This window comes from Rhipicephalus microplus, chromosome 2, assembly GCF_043290135.1.
Source record: "Rhipicephalus microplus isolate Deutch F79 chromosome 2, USDA_Rmic, whole genome shotgun sequence".
NCBI classification, from domain to species: domain Eukaryota; kingdom Metazoa; phylum Arthropoda; class Arachnida; order Ixodida; family Ixodidae; genus Rhipicephalus; species Rhipicephalus microplus.
Window position 1 is genome coordinate 80692033 of NC_134701.1, and position 19292 is coordinate 80711324.

Genomic DNA, 19292 nt, shown 5'->3' on the forward strand with positions numbered 1-19292 from the left:
TACGCCCTAGTGGCCGTCAGCTGGCCACGTGCTAATTTTTACTGGGCCGAACAAGGCCATAAGGAGGCTGGCACTCGATCAAGTCGGCCAATTTGGTCGGTCCTACTTCGGTGGCCACTACCTCGGCCAACGCCAGGCCAGTGTCAATCATCATACGTAGGCAGACCTCGGCAGCCGACCTATGCTCAGCGTCGGCCAGGTTGGCCAAGAAGCTTCGGCCAGTGTTGTGCCAAGAAGTTTTGTACCATCGGGAATGACTTGAAATTAAGGTTAGCACAACTAAGAATGCTCTCGTCCACCAAGGCTAGCTCCTACCAGGCCAAATGCCTTCCTGGTTCTCATCCGGAGGGCCTGAATCACATCAACAGCACCCGACTCGGGCAGATGGAAAACAGTGGAAACTTGAGCCGACAGGACATCGTTATGTTTTGCGCGCATTTTGAAAACATGGGCACACTTGAACAGCAGCTTGATTTCGAATAGCTTGTTAACCATTCATTTCCAAGCAATCTCCCACAACTGCCCAACGAGATATATGGCAGTTTAGTCGCTCCTGTAATCTTAGAGGAGCTCACGATGGCAATGCCTCACATCCATAAAGATTCTGCACCGGGAAACGATGACTTAACTGTTGAATTTCACAGTGCATTCTGGGACGTCATAGGACCCACCTTGTGCGAGGTGCTGAACGTATTAAGGAGAAGACACACGCTCCCGCCGTCGTTTGAGAACGGCAGGATCATCCTGCTTCCGAAAACGCAAGAGCACCTCGAGGACCCACGTAATTGGCGCCCGATTAGGTTATTGGGGACAGACTAGAAAATCCTAGCCACCGTATTAACCCTGCGTCTACAGGGATCGAGTTATACCCTCAATTATCACATCCTGGCAGTCATGTTCAGTGGTGGGCAGCATCGTCCAAACTTTGAATATGCTTAACAGGAATAATGTGGAATCCATCCCCTCGCTTGACAGAGACAAGCGAGGGGATGGCTCACTTCACTGGACCAGGTTGATTGATTTGTGGGGTTTAACATCCCAAAACCACCATATGATTATGAGAGACGCCGTAGTGGAGGGCTCCGGAAATTTCGACCACCTGGGGTTCTTTAACGTGCGCCCAAATCTGAGCACACGGGCCTACAACATTTCCGCCTCCATCGGAAATGCAGCCGCTGCAGCCGGGAATCGAACCCGCGACCTGCGGTTCAGCAGCCGAGTACCTTAGCCACTAGACCACCGCGGCGGGGCTCACTGGACCAGGCACAAGCATCGACAGAGTAGAGCATAAGTACATTTTTTGCCGCTCTGCTCGCGTTTAGTTTCCCTAGACAGTCTGTGTACCTAATAATTGAATTATATAAATACAATAATAGCGACCCCACAATAAACAATGAAATCGTAGCTTCTTTTCCAGTAATGAGAGGCGTGAGACAAAGATGCCCTGTTCTCCCCTTGTTATTCGCGCTGATAATAGAGCCCTTTTTGATTCAGATTGAAAAACGCCAAGGTGTCCTCGGGTTGCAAACCCCCGGCAGTGGTACACTTAATGTAGCTGCTTATGGGGATGACATAATGATATAACATAGAGATGACAGCATCGCGGCTGTTCTCAAGGTTTTTTATGTATACGCTAAGCTCTCCGGAGCTAAACTTAATCACACAAGTGCGAATCTTTGTCTTCACGCGTCGCCGCTAACATGCCTGTACGGAATTTCAATCGTAGCTAAAGTATGCATTGTAGGAGGGATCTATCAGGCCAGTGGAGTGACCAGGGAGAGCTGAAAGGAGGAGGTGAAGGGGCTGAAACTTCAGATCAACAGGGCGCTAGAGTTTAAATTCCCGCACTATGTACGCCGTAATTTATTCATAAACGTCTTTACTGGCTGCCTATGGTTTTTGTACGATTCTCTAGTGATGCCCTGTCAGGTTGCACACAAGTTCAAATCACAGCTTATCAAATTCGTTTAGAATGCAGAAGCATCTCTTGTCAAATATGAGCAGGCCTAACGCAAAGGGCGGCTGAAACCTTGTTTCGGCCATCGTTTTGGCAGATACTTTTGCGTTGAAGGCGACCCTCAGGGTGTCACAGCTAACAGAAAACCACCCCACCAGAAAACTGGCGACGCATTCTCTAGGGGTGCAAAGTTGCCTGTTTTTGCAGACGCAGCTCATGGGGCCCAAGGTAGTGAATCCGATGCCCTTCTATTGGCATGTAATAGGTATATATAGGAGAATAGCAGCGCTAAACTTAAATACTCCGCTCCTGGAGATTTGCAACACAGAGTTGGCGCATGAGTTGCTGGTGGATATTCTATACGACGCTAAAACCCCTAGGTTTCCATGGGTCCTGCTGACCCCTAGCTGGCTACCAGGCAGTATTCAGGATGTGGTGTAGCGCTTTGGGTGGTCCTTCTTGCCTACGGCGGACCGGATGTACGCACATGGCATATCGCCCGCTCGAAGTGAGTGCACTGCAGGGAGCACGAGGATAATAAACACGCATTGCTAACTTGCTGTATGACCAAGACACTCTGGTTCCTCGTGGGTGGGGCGTACCACCCCTTAGGTACAGAGCGGTTTATAAAAATGGGTAGAGGCCCAAATGGTGCACTGATACGTCTGGTGCTAGCGGCCGGAACGTTTTCCTTGTGGGAAAACAGATGCATAGCAGTGAGCCACAAAAGGGCCCGCGAGAGGCAGTGGCCGATGATAGTGCGAACGTACAACATTGGAACCAACCATTTGGAAACTAAATTGTTCTTCCTAGGTAGAGAAGTCCTCAAGCCTTGCTCCTGCGTCTTTAATAAAATCATCAACAGCAGGATTGTGCTTGCCTGTTCTCCAATACAGAGATTACAACCCACACGAGACCCACCCCAATGATTTGCGGTATGTGTTCCCGAAATACTGCTGCTAAAAATGGGAAATATGTGTGTGACTGCTGTGGAACCTGTGTCATTGTAATTGAAGATCTTTTGAACACGGAACCGTATTGTGTGTGAAACCTGTGTCATGTAATTTTGGTAAGCAATGAATTCTTTAGACAAACAGACAAAATTACAGACAGACAGAAAAACAGACAGATTACGGCTGCGCGATGAGTGTTTTTCATCGAGTGGCCGTGAACAGACAGACCAAAATTTTTGCGTCGAATACCCTAAGAAAGACTGCCGTCTTAAAAACTATAAAGAAAGTAAACAGAAAACTAAAAGTCCCGTAACTAGTTGCGTGCAACCATATTCCGAGGGACCGTACTTCCTTCTCGGACAGAGACACGGAAGGCTTGCTAAAGCTTGAAAAGCTGTTCGCGTGCCATCTGCACTGACTCGATATAACTCAGGTGCGTTGATTTCTGTGCTCATACAGCGTCACTGTGACCTTGAAACGGGGTACACAGCTGCACTAAGTGCAGTGCTGTGCAAGAAAACCATCTTTTCCGTTTCTAACATTGTTAGCGTCTTCCCTCAGTCGATCGTTCAGACATCTTCCAGTCGTTCCGACACAACAAGCACCACATGAAAGGGGGGTCCTGAAGACAACACCCCGGGAACATGTCACAAATTTCCATACCAGCAAGATTTGCTTGGGCCAAGCTTGGTAAATTATCAGTGTCCAAGCTGTCCATGTTTGGAAAGTTATTGGATGCCAAGGGAAGTAAGTGCTTGGGAAATGTGACAAGCCTACCATTGGTCAAGCAAAGGAAAGGCGTGCTGTGAAAATAATGGGAAACACCCCTTTACATTGTTGGCACTGTGTTGGTTCACCATGCAATAGCCAAGCATGTTTTTGGCATGGGAGCTAAGCCTTTTGGCCAATGCAATTTTTGGAATATTTATTTTAGTTCTTTATCTCTGCTACAATTTGATGCTTGGCTGCTCTTTTCTAATTTTTTGCATGCCTCCCCTTCCCGAGAAGTAACAAGGTAAATAAGTCTTGTGCTTCAGGTTTATTTAGCACAAAGTATATAGAAGGCAATATGCATTTTTTTCATTCTTTTCTGAAAACTTTTGATTCTGAAGTGTTGCTTAGGCTTCTCTTGGAGTCATCTATCATAGTGGCCTGACTTCTTTGCATAGGTGCACTTTCTTGATCTGAAGCAGACATGAGCCATGCTTCTGTTACGTCCGAAACAGCTGCGTCAGTTTTGTTGAATGGGGTGTTTTATTTGTAAAATAAGAGCAAAAAAACCCCAAGATCCTCTTCTTTAATAAGCCATCAGCTAGACACTAACTTTCCCCAATTTGCAACAAAACACATAGGAGGCACAATTGTTGGGAAGCTAATTGGTTATGCATGATTACGAGGATGACAGCACCTGGACAGAAAAGAAGAAAAGAGTTGTTGGACTGCATGATGTGTTTTTATTACTGATGCAGCGTGCATACTTATGCGAGGACACAATCTATGCTACAGAAATCAAGAAAAACAATTTTTCAAAACTTCATCTATGCTCACACCCTTTTCCAGAGCATATATTCTCTCAAATGAAAACAGGCAAGCTTTTTCTGATAGCATCAAAAAGCACTGTTTATTGACTTTGTATTTTTCGTATATTTACGAACTCTTACATGTTTTTATAAACGTTACTGAGGTAGTCAATGTACCTTCATTGATGAAGCTTATTTTTGTGGTGTAGCTTGCTTCTTTTGTTAATGCTTCATTTATTTCAATGCCCATTATTTGCAGTACTGTCACTAAGCCTTGCAGCGGAGAACTAAACGATGAAATTGGTTATGTGCTCTGGTTCTCAGCGCTCACAAATCGGCAAGCTGATAGAACAGGAAGTAAGATTATGCAACATTAAAGGGGTGAACATATGGTGGTAGTAAAACTGTTGCCATGCTCAATCTTGCTCCAGGTGGCAGGGGTTGGCTTTTTTTCAGAGAGGCAGCGCATATAAAGCAAAAAAAATTGTATTAGTAGGTCAAGTTTCCAAATGAACATAAGTGATGCAGTATGTGCAATATTCTGGTCTCAGTGAAATATTTTCTTCAAAAAGGGAACCAAAATATCGCAGCATGGAGAAGTTTACATAATAAATTCATGAGAATGTTGCCATAAAAGCTGAAGTTTGAAACCAATTTATTTGTTTTTTGTCGCTGCTCACTAAGCAGGAACAGCAGCACATTTGCAGGCTTTTAATTGGTAAATTGTTCACAGTGGACCAACAGTACTTTGTAACCACATTAAACACAGAATGACGGAGCTTTCTGTGCATGGCGTAATCAGCACTGCTGATATTTTGTAGAAACAAATAGCTAATGTGTAACAAAAAAGCAATAAATAGATCAGAAAGTTGATAAATGTTACACGTGTTTAAAAGCTTTGAAAAAGTCTGTACTATATGCAGTGGTCATGGTTCAAACAGAAATATGATCTGGCTACAACAAAACAGCATCAGTTCAGCAAAATATTCGTTGCGCATTCTACGCAGTACCTGTACGGCTGGCTAAAGCTATGCCTTCGTTGTTACCCTGTAAGCGTTTAGGCGCGATTCATTTTTTGTAAACAGAATTTTTTTTGGCGTAAACTTTATAAAGTTCGTGTTGGACAACTGGAAGAATTGTGTGTTTTCGTGTAATTTATAAATAGTCTAAGGAGAGGCAGTCACTCCAGGCAAGAAAATAGAATAGATATACGTTACTAATATTACATTTACCTGATGATAGATCATTTACTACAGATTATACAATGAAAATTCTGAAGAAATGCATTACATTCAGAATAGCATGAATCGCCAACATTGTGTACTTATTGAACAACCACAACTTTCAAACAGCGCCAACATCTGAAATGACAACTTTCTCAATAATGTGAGGAACCGGTTTATTCGTCCAGGCTCGAGCTCAATCACGCTGGTGATGATCTTCTTAGATGAAGAAGATGTACAGGTGATGATGATTACAAAGAGAATAAAGAGTCATTCGCTTGTCGCGCTCACACTAATTCCCCCGCGCGGTGAAAGCGGCCGCCTGGTCGCTTGACAGTATTATGAAATGCGTCGCGCATAAGGCTTTAAACGAGATACGTGCACTATCTCTGTTCCTCGGCAACGATGATCAGGACTAGCGCTAAGAGGAGAAACGCGGTAATTCACAGATGTCTGTTCGACCACCGTGTATGGCCCAATGAAGCGACTGATGAATTTGTCGCATAGGCCGGGGACGCGTAGTGGAGTCCATAGAAGAACTTCGTCACCAGGGGAAAAACTCACAACACGGTGAGACGAGTCGTAGCGAGATTTTCGAGTGTCTTGAGAGAGGCCGGTGTTAACACGGGCCTGGTGACGGCAGTGAGCGAGACGCGATAGGAATTCTTCAGAGAAAGGAGCCGTCGAGGGTGCAGGGGCCGAAAGGAAAGAGACATCCAGAGCGAAACTCGGTGAGCGACCATGGACGAGAAAAAATGGTGAAAAGCCGGTAGTGCGTTGAGCAGCCGTATTATAGGCGAATGTCACGAAGGGTAGAATTGCATCCCAGTTCGTGTGGTTGGGGTGAATGTACATGGCGATCATGTCCGATAGTGTCCGATGAAACCGTTCAGTCAATCCGTTGGTCTGCGGGTGGTAGCTAGAAGTGGTCTTGTGAACAGTGTTCGAGGCACGCAAAACTTGCTCGACAATGGAAGATAGGAAGACTTTGCCACGATCACTGAGGAGAATGCGTGGAGCTCCATGACGCAAAAAGATGTGGCGAAGAAAGAAATCGGCGATCTCAGTGGCAGTCCCAGATGGTATAGAAGCTGTTTCTGCGTAGCGGGTAAGGTGGTCGACTGCCGTGACAATCCAGCGATTCCCATTGGATAATATAGGGAGAGGGCCATACAAGTCGATTCCAACGACTTGAAAAGGTGAGGCGGGACAAGGAAGAGGTTGCATTAAGCCAGCCGGAGCAGTTGTCGGTCGTTTTCGCCGTTGGCAATGGACGCAGGAGGCGACGTACTTAGCGACGGCTGAAGAGAGGCCAGGCCAAAAACAACGACTTCGTATTTTGTCGTAAGTCTTGTGGTAGCCTAGATGAGCAGCGGTTGGATCATCATGAAAGGCTTCCAGAACTTCACGTTGCAGAGAACGTGGGATGACGGGTACCCACTTGTTGCCATCGATGTGGTAAATGTAAATATGTGGTATTGGTTCCTCACAATAACAATAAATATTCCCGAAGCCGCTAAAGCTAAAACTAGATAATAAGTTTTTTTTTCAAAAGTGGCATTCCACTAACGTACACCAAACAATACCGAGGTACCTCAATGCGTCAAAGCTTTAGGCGAAAAAAAAAATACAGGCGCGGTTGAATTTGTAAGATAGATGATCCCATGACTTGCTCGCCTTCAGCTCCAGCCTTCATATATATTTTACTTTATAAGTATGACAGCACGCGCAAGATTATAATTTCGAAATAATAATAAAGCACGGACCTAGGCCTTAAATTGCTTGGCGCATTAGCGAGATGCACTCGTCGTCAGCAACAGGCAGAAGAGAACAGGAAATGGCCGCGCACTTCGCGTCAGCATACACAACCGATGGCTGGGCGACTGTCCTTCCGACAGGGCCACGACGTTTCAGTTAACTTCAAGTTCTCCCCCAAAACACTGTATCGTTCCTTAAAAATACGCCGAATCGAATCGGTGCTTGAACACTCTATCGAAGAAGTTTAGATAATGCCCGGTTTTCGCTTGTAACATGAGAAAACCACGCCATGTGCAATCTCGCCGGGACGATCCAGGACTACGCAAGCATGCAGCGCCCGATTTTTAACACATGAATTATTTTCGCGGACGTAAATCTGACCTCCGATTCGCATAGGGCACTGAAGAAACAAGGGAAAATAGAGGTACTGCTGATATTAACTCACCTTCGATATACACTTGAATGAAAAGCTCGTCGCTCCACGGCCACGACGGCCGTCACATCCATCCAACTTGCAAACAAGGCGCGCGCTGGCCCGAAGATGGCGCGCAGTCATATACGCGATGGAAGGTGGAAGCGAGCATAAACAGTGTATGCGTGTATACTGGCTTAAACCTAGATGGATTGCTATATTTTTGAAGACTTTTCTACTATTACGTACACACTTAACAGCCGTTGCAGTTTGTGGGCTTCTGAGAATTGCTTGTCTGGATGATTTGGTGAACTATTTTTCTTTACCGCAGTGCGGCTGTGCACGGGCAAAACTGCGTGCGCGCGGTAAAATGTGCGCAATGTAAACGCCTCACTGTGGACTTGCTGGTACACTTCTAGTTATTTGGATGAAAAAAAAAGAGGTATTCAATAGAGGAGCTAGTGTGAACTGAATTGTTTACAGGAAGAAATGATCGTCCGTGGCTATTTAATAGCTGTTCGTTTGACTTCATGACAAACTGCCCCAAAGAAACGGACACATCCGCTCTAACCACTTCACTTTTTTATTGCTCGTACGTATTTGCGTGCCACGAATTTCCGTCGAATAGTATATGATACACAAAAGTAAGTATGCTTGATGACCAGGCAGAATCGTTGAGCACTGACCAGCAGCCATGGTATGTGCAAGGAAAGCCCTTGGCTTCCATGTTAGCTATCAGTGGTATCTTCGAAAACTTTTGTTTTGTTCTAAATAATGAGAAGGGCCAACAACTAAGAGAAATGCACAACTAAAAATTCGAGGTTTTTGCTACCATCTCGCCCATATTTCGCTTGTAGGCCAAGCCCTTTTCTGTCATGCTGTGCGGACATTCGCCAATGATAACGGAAGCCGATAGGAATCCAAACTGTTTTCAATCATCGATCATCCGCAACTGCTGGTATGGCTGGTCATACACTTAACTTTACGTTCATTTGATGACTGCTTCTTAGGAGATTTGTTGACTTAGCGAGAAAGATTAATTTGAAGTGTGCAGTGAAAAGAGCACGAATGCCCGCTCGTTTTTGATTTTCTTGAGCCTGGGACATATGTGATGTTTTTACAGAACAACAGCTATACCTTCACGCTCTGAGTCTGTGTTGCTCGGATCCTGTCCCTATCTCTTCTCTGCCATACTGGTCTGCAGGATTGACTCAGCGGAAGATGCGATCAATGCCTCAGGAAAACCTGAAGCCATAAGCCGAGACTTTGAAGCTCGCAGACATATTGTGAAAGCACGATCTGTTAGAGGCCTCTAGACCTGTTGAAGACCAGTTCAAGGTGCTATGCCTCGCTTTACTAGCTTGCCGTGAGTGGAAGCAAAAGGAAGCAATGGTTTTTGCACACTTGATTTGTAACACCAACAATTATGCTGGGTGGTAAAAAAAGTCTGAAATCCAAAAAGGGTAACGTGTCATTCGGACATTTTATCTGTCCGCACAAGAAACTTCAAACAATCTTCAAACGCGCATATCGTTTAGCCGATACAGAGTGAAACATAGAAGGGTTGTACTTCAGAACAACCAAGAAATCATCCACGTATCTGAATACTCTGACGACATGCGTACCTTCTAAGTTTTTCGGCAGTTTATGGCCCATTGCGACGAAAGGACACACAAGTCATGTTTAATTGGTAATGCGAGCGCATAAAGGACATAAAGCGGCAATCCCAAACCGAAACTGAAGAGCGGAGGGCAGGTGGCGCGGGGTGTTAAAGAAGTAGAAACGAGCTACGACGCAACGCGCGAAAAAAAACCTCCCGACGTGAAGGCGAGGAAACCACGAGAGCTTCTCGAGCACGGTTAGAGAAGACGAGCGTCAGCCAGGGTTCCTGAGGCGGGCGTGGCACCATGTCGGGTCTGTTCAAGGTCTAGCTCCGGCGGCCTATTTAGAGGTTCAAGGACCTGACCTGTGGCGAGGCTCCTGTCTGGTTCCATCGGCCGGGAGCGGGTTCGTGGACGAGGCCTGCCTGGTGCTGCCTTCGTGGACCATTGGCTGATCATGGTGCTCGTGAGTCCCGGCCCGCCGTGCTGAGTTGGCCGCCGAATGTTTTACAATAATGCTGCACGTGGTAGAACATCCGGTTGTGGCAACCGTGCCTTACCGAGTGACCGTGCACCCACCGTGCCACTTCTGCCCTGCCGCACGACGACCGACACGCGACAAAGGGAGTACAGTGCTCCGAACCATGAGCCGGTATTTTTCTCGTTTGCGCTTATCAGTCCGGAACTCCACGTGCACGAAAGGGTCATGCAGTAAAGCCACAATCTGCACAGTTTAGTACTACCTGCTGCGCATGCTTAACACTGTCCTGTATATATAGTTTGTATGTTTATCGCTTTTGTGGGATTCATAAAGTTTCTATTTGCTTCTATTTAACTCTAAAGCGTACCTACAAATCCTTTCTCGGCCGGCAGCAGCAACCCACGTGACGAACGTCCATAATGATCACACATTTCTGGTGTCCGCGACAGGACCAAGCTGCATATGAGAGCCTCACACTGCATGTCACTGCATCTGAGAGCCTCACATTCTTTGGGTGTGTCAGACAAGAATGGAGGAGAAGAGAAAGCTTGTTGAGCTAGGCAAGGAAATGGCGCTGAGTGGAGAGGCGTTATTGGCGTGGGTTAGCGCGACAGAAACAGAAATGAGGGCGCAGAGAGTGAAGGATCGAGAGGAGGCATGACTGTCGGAGGATCACGAGCATGAGTTAGCTCGTATGGAGGCTGAGAAGCTCCTTCTCGAAGGGCGACGTCGAGTCGCAGAGGCGCAGTGTCCAAACACGAGTTCTGTGGACGATACTATGGGTGGTGGTCAGTGTCCACATGCCGCACAAAATGATTCCTTTGTACAATGAGGGTAGGGACGAACTGGGTGCGTACATCCAGAGATTTGTGAGGGTTGCCACAAGCCAAGGCTGGCCAACTGACAAGGACCCCCCGTCACTGAGCTGTCTAACGGGAGAAGCATTGGCCGTGGCAGGACGGATGTCTGCAGAAGACTTTACGAACTATGCCAAGCTCAAACAGACACTTCTCCAGCTGTTCCGCTACACAAAGGAGGGATACCGCATGAAGTTAAAGGATGCCATGCCCGAGAATGCTGAAACCGGTTGACAGTTCGCGGGATGTCTCTGTGAATACTTCGATCACCGGCAAGAGCTGGCGAAGACTCCCGAAAGCTATGACGCACTGCGACACAAGATGGTATTCGAGCAGTTCCTCAGACGGTGCAACGAGAGGTTGGCTGTCTTCCTGAAGGAACGTGGATGCAATAACTTGGGCACAATGGCTACGACAGCAGATCAATATTTGGAAGCTCAGGGCATTGTCAATCTCGCTCGAGGAAAGGATGAAAAGGGGAAACAGATGGCTGCAGCTGAAGCGGACACTTCAAGTGAAAATAAAGAAAAGCTGGTATGTTTTCTGGGCAACAAGCCGGGTTATCGAGCTTCCGATTGCTGGACGACATCTCGAGCGCCAAAGCCGTTGTCATGCCCGATTTGCAAGAAGACTGGCACAGACCCGATAGTTGTCTCTCAAACTCTCAACAGTGACGAGGGTCCTCATGCTCTGTCTTGGGAGCACAAGAAGCGCTACATGCCAAATCTATGGAAGGTGGGCCAGACAAGTAAGGGCAGAACCACCTTCACAACATATCCGAGGCGACTCAGAGCAACGCAAGTTGCGACAACGGATAGCCAACAGCAAAGGGCTATCTGGAAGGAAAGCTGGTGACCGTATTACGAGATACGGGATAAAACAACGCTGTGGTGAAGCGGTCATTGGTTCCTGAGTGCCACCTAACCGGTAACACTCGTACCATTCATTTATTTAACTGGCCTGCGCAAGACTTGCCCGAAGCAATGTTGTACCTTGATCCTCTGCTTTTCAAAGGTGAGACACTTGCAGTTTGTATGGAGAGTCCATTATATGACGTTGTGCTGGGTAACATTGAAGGTGTATTATCAGAGACGCACGAAGTACCAAAGCCGGCATGGTGACGAAAACGCGCACGGATTCACCACGATCTAGTTGGCCCTGTTCAACAACTTCAAGACGCAACCTCATCGAATACAGGACAACAAGATGATGCGATGGTAGCTGCAGGGATGGAAAGGAAAAGAGACAGATATTGCGTGTTCCTTCGATCTAACCACTGGATATCAGGCAGAAAGAGCTGTAAAAGTTACAGCAGAGAAATCCCACGATATAAACCTGCTTCGCCGCACTGGGGAAGAAAGTTATATTGAAGAAGGCGGCAGTTACTAGGTTTGTGCTGATGAACGACCTTGTTTTCCGGCACCACCACACGACATAAAGGCGAGACCTGGAGCAACTTGTATTCCCCAAGGCCCTCTTGAGGGCCATATGACGGGTCTCTAGGCGCCAAAGCGGACAACGAACCGTGTCCCTAAAAAGTTCTATTGACCGGATGTACAGGCGGATATCATACGGTTTGTGAAGTCATGCGACATACGTCAGTGAACCGTGCCGAAACACCTCGTCGGAAGAGTTTTATTGGGAAATATGCCTACCATCGACACACCTTTTCAACGGGTTGCTACCATTATTATCAGCATCCCCAACATCATCCAAAGGAAACAAGTATGTCGTAACCATGGTAGACTTGGCTACGTGTTATCCGGACGCCATGGGCCTACCGAGCATCGAGACAGAGCGCATAGCAGAAGCGGTAGTAGAGATATTTTCCCGTGTTGGAGTGCAATGAGAGACCGTCAGTGACCGTGGAAAACCTTTCACTTCAAATATTATGCAAGAAATTGATCGGCGACTTAAGTTTCGTCAACTACTCACAACGCCATATCATCCCATAGCCAACGGACTTCTGGGGAGATTTAACGGCGCTCTCAAACAAATGATCTGCCACATGTGTCGAGAACGGCGTCAATACTGGGACCGGTACATGGCTCCCCTGCTTTTCGCTTACTGGGAAGTTCTGCAAACGAGCATTGGATTTTCGCAATTTCATCTCCTCTACAGTAGATTTGTACGTGGGATGATGTCAATTAAAAAAAAAGCTGTGGACTGGGGCGAACAATGATTAGGATATGAAAACAACCTATGGTTTGTTGTCGATCTTCAGGAGCGATTGCAGAACACATGCAAGGTGGCCCATTTAGAGCTCCTCAGGGCCAAGATCAAGCAGAAGATAAATTACGATAAGAAAGAAAGAGCTCGTCAGATATTGCCCGGAGATGATGTATTACTACAGCTACCATCAGAGAAAAACAATTTAATATTGACAGGGAAAGGACCCTTCACGGTCGTCGAAAAACGCAATGACTACAACTATGTGCTGGATCTCGAAGTTCAGAGAAGCTTATTTCAAATTAACCTTCTCAAGAAATACGAGGACAGAGAGCCCCAGAATGGAGTACAATACGCTGCTGTTACTGTATAGTTCGACACTGCAAGCAAACAAGAGATTCCCTTTGTTTCTCTGCATAAACGTAACATTGTTGATCATAACCTCCTTTGACCTCAGACAAAGACGTTAACCAACATTGACGCCACGAAGAGAACACAAACCAAAAAGAAAGTTCTGCTGTTTCCAGGCCATCGCATACATAAACTCGGCGAAACAAACAAACAACTGCGTGCTCCGCTCGAGTCTTCCGCTTACAGAGTGCGATTTTCGAGTGGAGTACAGTAAGGGTGCTGACAACATAGATGCCTCAGGCGCGCTTGAACTTTCCACCGAGCAGCGGGAGTGGTAGTACTATTTGTTTACCGTGCGAAGCGATATACCTTCTCACGTACTATGCTTAAGGCCACTTACTCCTGACATTTTGCCTTTTATTTTTGTGTGCCTTATGTCTTCTACGCTTGTAAAAAGTTGTTTCCCCCAAACAACTTTCTTGAGCAGGAGGATATTTTGACGAAAGGACACACAAGTCATGTTTAATTGGTAATGCGTGTGCATAAAGGACGTGAAACGGCAATACAAAACCGAAACTGAAAAGTGGAGGGCAAGTGGCGCGGGTTGTTAAAGAAGTAGGAATGAGCTACGACGAAACACGCGAGAAAAAAGCTCGCGACGTGAAGACGAAGAATCTACCAGGGCTTCTGTTCTCTTGGCCCATCCCCCAGAGTGGGTACGAGCCATGGACTAGAGGATACAAACAAACAAACAAACAAACAAAACAAACAAACAAACAAACAAACGAACAAACAAACAAACAAACAAACAAACAAACAAACAAACAAACAAACAAACAAACAAACAAACAAACAAACAAATTCTGAAGCATGGTTCGAGACGACGAGCGTCAGCCAGGGTTCCTAAGGCGGCATGGCACCAGGTCGAGTCGGTTCAATATCTAGCTCCGGCGGCCTACTACGAGGTTCAAGGACCTGACCTGCGGCAGGCCTCCTGTCTGGGTGCAGCTGCCGGAAGCGGGTTCGTGGACGAGGCCTGCCTGGTGCTGCCTTCGTGGACCGTTGGCTGATCATGGTGCTCGTGAGTCGCGGCGCGCCATTGTTGAGTTGGCCACCGAGTGTTCTACAATGATGCTGCACACGATAGCACATGCGTGTGTGGCGACCATGCCTTAACGAGTGACTGTGCACCTTCCGTACCACTTTTGCCCTGCTGCACGACGACCGACACGCCACAAAGGGAGGACAGTGCTCCGAACCGTCACGTGGTATTATTCTCATTTCCGCTTACTAGTCCAGAACTCTACGCGCGTGACAGCGTCATGCAGTAACGAAGCCGAACTATGGACAATTGAGGACTGCCTGCTGCGCATGCTTACAGTTGCCATGTACATATAGTTTGTTCGTTTATCGCTTCTATGTGCTTCAAAAAGTTTTTCTTTCGTTCTTTTTACCTCTAAAGCATTCCTACAAATGCTTTCTCGCCCGGCAGCAGCAAACCAGGTGACGAACGTCCATAATCATCACACCCATTTTTGCCAACAGCAGATCAATCAATAGAGGTGCTATGCACGAGCCGATTGAAACACATTTTTCATACATATAAATGCAATCAGCCATTCAGCGAACGCAGAGGTAAGGCAGAGCAAAACAAGGTGAATGAAATCTGGCGCAATGATACCAGTTTTTTTTGGAAGTTCAATTCCCCAAAGGTATGTATGTTATCCCTTATTCATTCCAATAACTCAGCGTTAGGCAGTGAGTAGTACAAATTGTGTACCTCCATTGAAAAACTGTACACATCAGCTCGATTTAAATGTTTAAAGAATCATATCAGTGCCTGCGAGTTTTGGATCCGGAATGGGTCATAGATTGTTGGACACTTCAGATAGGTCTGAATAAACAAGCCGAGCTGCTTTGCCATGTTCTACTTTCTGTTATAATGACTTGAAAATGCATGTTAACTTTGTGTGTTTTTTCTCAAAAACAAATCATGCTGAGCCCGTTTTCGCGCTTTTATTAATATGCTCTGCTAGCTGCTTCAACTCTAGTTTGCGAGACAATTACTTGGCTTGCATTTTTACTCTATCTAGAGGAATTCCAGTGCAATAATTGAAAAGAGAGCTAATAGCTGCGACCACTTTTTCTGGGTACAAACCATTAGGGGGAACAGTGAAACCGCCCTCCATATCGGACGACACGACACAAACTTCCTGGTCTCTCAGAAACTCGGCTGTATTCCGCAACGGAAGGCTGGTGCTGGAAGGCTTACCCTTTAGGATCACGTCGGCGCCTTCCGAGATGCATCTGTCCGAATCTTCTGATGAGGCGCGGCCAGCTACCGAGTGCACCATTGAAAGAAGCACTGGTTGAAACCCCTCTCAATTGACTGCAAACTTCGGACCTAAGATGAGGGTGTTATGCACGTAGTTCAGAAGGACCACATCACTGCAACAGTGAACCACACCTGATTACCGGGACTTAGTTGGGCACCGCTCACGAAGGCTAGCTGGCTCACGTGACCACAAGTTGTTTCTAGTGTGTTCGATTCGGTTGCAGTACTCTCGCCATTGATTAGGTGGCAGTACTGTCGCCAACTTTACATTCAGTCGTCAACTGATGTAGAGTTAAGCATAGGATCAGGTATGCGGCATGTTCCCGGGGAGTTGTATATAGGAGCCCCCTTTCCTGTGGTGCTTGTTATGTCGGAATGACCGGAAGGTGTCCGAAAGATCGACTTAGGGAACACGGTAACAATGTTAGAAACGGAAAAGATGGGTTTCTTGCACACCACTTCATTGAGTGCAATTGTGTGCCCCTTTTCAAGGACAGAACGACGCTGTATAAGCAGAGGGATGAGCGCACCCGAGTTATCGTAGAGGCAGCGCAGATGGCGTGCGAGCAGGTTTTCAAGCATTAGCAAGCCTCCCGTGTCTCTGTCCAAGAAGGAACCAAGGTTCCTCAAAGGCATCGGTGCGCGCAACTAGGTAAAGTACTTTTAGTTTTCTGTTTAGTTTTCTTGTAGTTTTTCTTTTTCTTTGTTTTTTCCGTTACCCTTGCATTGCTATTGTGTCACATGGTTTTTTTCACGTGGTTTACTGTCTCCTCTGTATGTTTTTGGGCTCTGCGCAATAAACTCAGTTAGAAGTTGCCGTTCGTCTTCTTTTTGTCCCTTTGTCGTCTGTCGTCTGTTCTCGCACTAAGACTATCGTCAATAGTAGCCTTTAGTGCCCCTTTAAAAAGCTGCATTTACAGAGCAGTAACAATTGTTAAAAATTAACACCGCAAAGCTTGCACGAATCTGTGTGCTACCGTAATTCTTATAATGGTAGCTGAACTACCAAGAGTTATTGTGTGAGCTCTATAGAGGGAGTCTTTTAGTATGGCACTTCTAGCGTGACTGCGTAGGTTACGCAAAGAGAGCCAAACAGGTAGACAATGAACGAAAAGTGGCCAAATGCAGTAGTCATTTTCAGAAAAGTATAAATGCTAGGAAACTTCACAAATTTCATGCGCATTTAGGTGCAACTTCAGAAACGTTTCAACCCGCAAGCGTGAGCAACAGATACTTTTTGTCAAACCATCGTTTCTCTAGCAGCTGACATTTTGATGTGTTATAATTTATCCTGCAAACCTTTCTTTAGAAGAAACCACTCTGGCACGCAACATGCCGTGTCAAAACTCATCTTTGCCATTTTCCGTTCTTTCCCCTAATAAATGGATTAGTTTATTAAGCAAAGCACCTCCCGACTCATGGCCTATCGCTCGGAGTGCGTTGCGCCAAGATGTCGAGGAACCGACCAACCTACTTCACCACTGAAAGCGCTATAACACTGTTCTAAATAATCTAGAAAAATGAGATTATCGTTTTCACAAGCGTGGTTATGTGACTACACGGTGAGATCAGAAATTTTGCACCTCTGAACAACGTTCCTGCTTGTGTTTACCGTATATATAGTTTATGTACTTATATCTAACATTTGCGTTGGTTGTAGAAGCTTCGAATTTACAGCTAATTACTAAAGTCGACTACAAATTGTTTTTTTATCATATTACAAATCACGCCATATACCCAATTTAATCCTACCGGCTGATTCGAGTTTCATGAGCTCCACAGTTACCGAAGCCGGTGCCGCAGACCGCCACAGGCCTACGTACGTACTCGCGATCGCAAAAGAGGTGGGCGGCGCTTTGGAAGCAGAAAACAACAGCGCTCAAAGTCGTGACGTGCGTGCGATTCTTCGCGGCTTCTCGTGCCATTTCTCACTGCTTAGATTCAAGTGCGCTTTTCGGTGCGAGAGAAGAGAGAAAGCAATCAACTACAGCTCGCGACCAGTGTTTGCGGCGGTCGATTCGCGAGGAAATAAAATGCTTTATGGGTGACATTCGGTGGTTAATGAAAATAATAGGGGGACCGCATTAAATTCACGCCAAGGACACTCGCTCGTCATTGTCTGCAATGTTGCACTTTGCACAAAAGCCTATAGCTGGGAGAATGGGTACTTATTTATCATTCAGTGCGCAGCGCAATGCTAGGACGACGAGAAGACCGACACAACATGAGGAGGGCATTGTACTGTTGAGCCCGACTCTCAGCCGCTGCGTTTTGTTTGTCACTCGTACTCTAAGGGACGATGCCGTCAGTCCGCGCAGTACGAGTGACAAATGGCCTGCACTTCTACCGGGAATTATATAGCCAGGTTCACACATTTATTTCTGGCACTTGAGTTTGGACAACCTTACAAAGTCTGTGGAAGGCTGTGGTTCGACTCTGCTCTGTCTACTCCAAGGATATACATCCACACTATTTCCGGTTTCCACATTGAGCTCAAACATATGGCTTTAGTTCCTCAGCATGCTGCCGCTGCGCCTCTGCTTTACGAATGAAAATCACTCAACTATGAAACGGCAAGAATGGGAAGAAAGAAGCTTGCGCTGAAAAAAAAAAACCCGTTGACTGGGTTTGCGTGCTTGGGCTGACGTTTTGACAGGTGGAGTGGCTTTCTTCAAGCCTGACACTGATTTCCTAAGAACTTGGGTGTATTCACCCCGAGATCGCGCTATAGGTGGAAGCACCGTCACTGCGCTAGTATGAATAGGCTGCCAGTGGCGCGCATACAAATGTACGCAGTGGCACTTTTTTGCGAGCTGTGTGAACCGACTGTCAGCAATTAAAAGGCTTTGACTACAGCCTGCTCGTCATATATATTTCGTCTCTTGCCGAATGGATGAATGAAGCTCGCCACACGTTAATATTACTTGTGAGAGCAACGCAACGTGCCAATGAAAGGAATGTTCACACTTGGTGACTGTCTGCCTTTTCACACTTTGTCACGTTTCTTGTATTTTATTTGTAAGTCTTGAGCTTGTGTTCCACCTACTGTGCCCTGCTGTAGTGGGACTGAATTTATTGTTCGCTTCACGCGTGATGGTCTTGGACACTAAAAAAAAGAGCAAGAAAGAAATTGCACATCTCTAGGTGATGCGTGCTGCGAATACGCATCCGCATTTTTTCTTATTCAGTTCTCCATCAAATGAACGTGAGGGAGTCGGTAAGTTTATTCGAGAATGCTGCGTGGCTGACAGCGCCTTAGCACGCGTGTTCTAACTCTAATAACGGCATAAAAAGGTAACAGTTCAGCACGCAGTGTTCTCGGATTATCTTCATGACAGTGATGCAACAAAGATTGGGTTTTTTGATGGGACAAATGTGTTTTTTTTCTAGCAAATAATGTTCTCTACTTCCGTTAGTCTATGACAGCGCCAAAAAGTGCTCAAGATAGTGCAAAAAAAGAAGCTGCATGTGACATTATACGACATAAGTGCGAAACACTCTATCTGAGTTATTGTTTTGCCATCTAAATTCTTTAAAAGTGAACCCACACCTTATCACATAGCTGTCTGTGCATAAATTTTGCCCAATATCACGCACAGCAACCCAACCTTTATAACCTCCGTATCGTAAAAATTTCTGGTATGTTTATCGACAATTTATGCAGAGAAGTGTCAG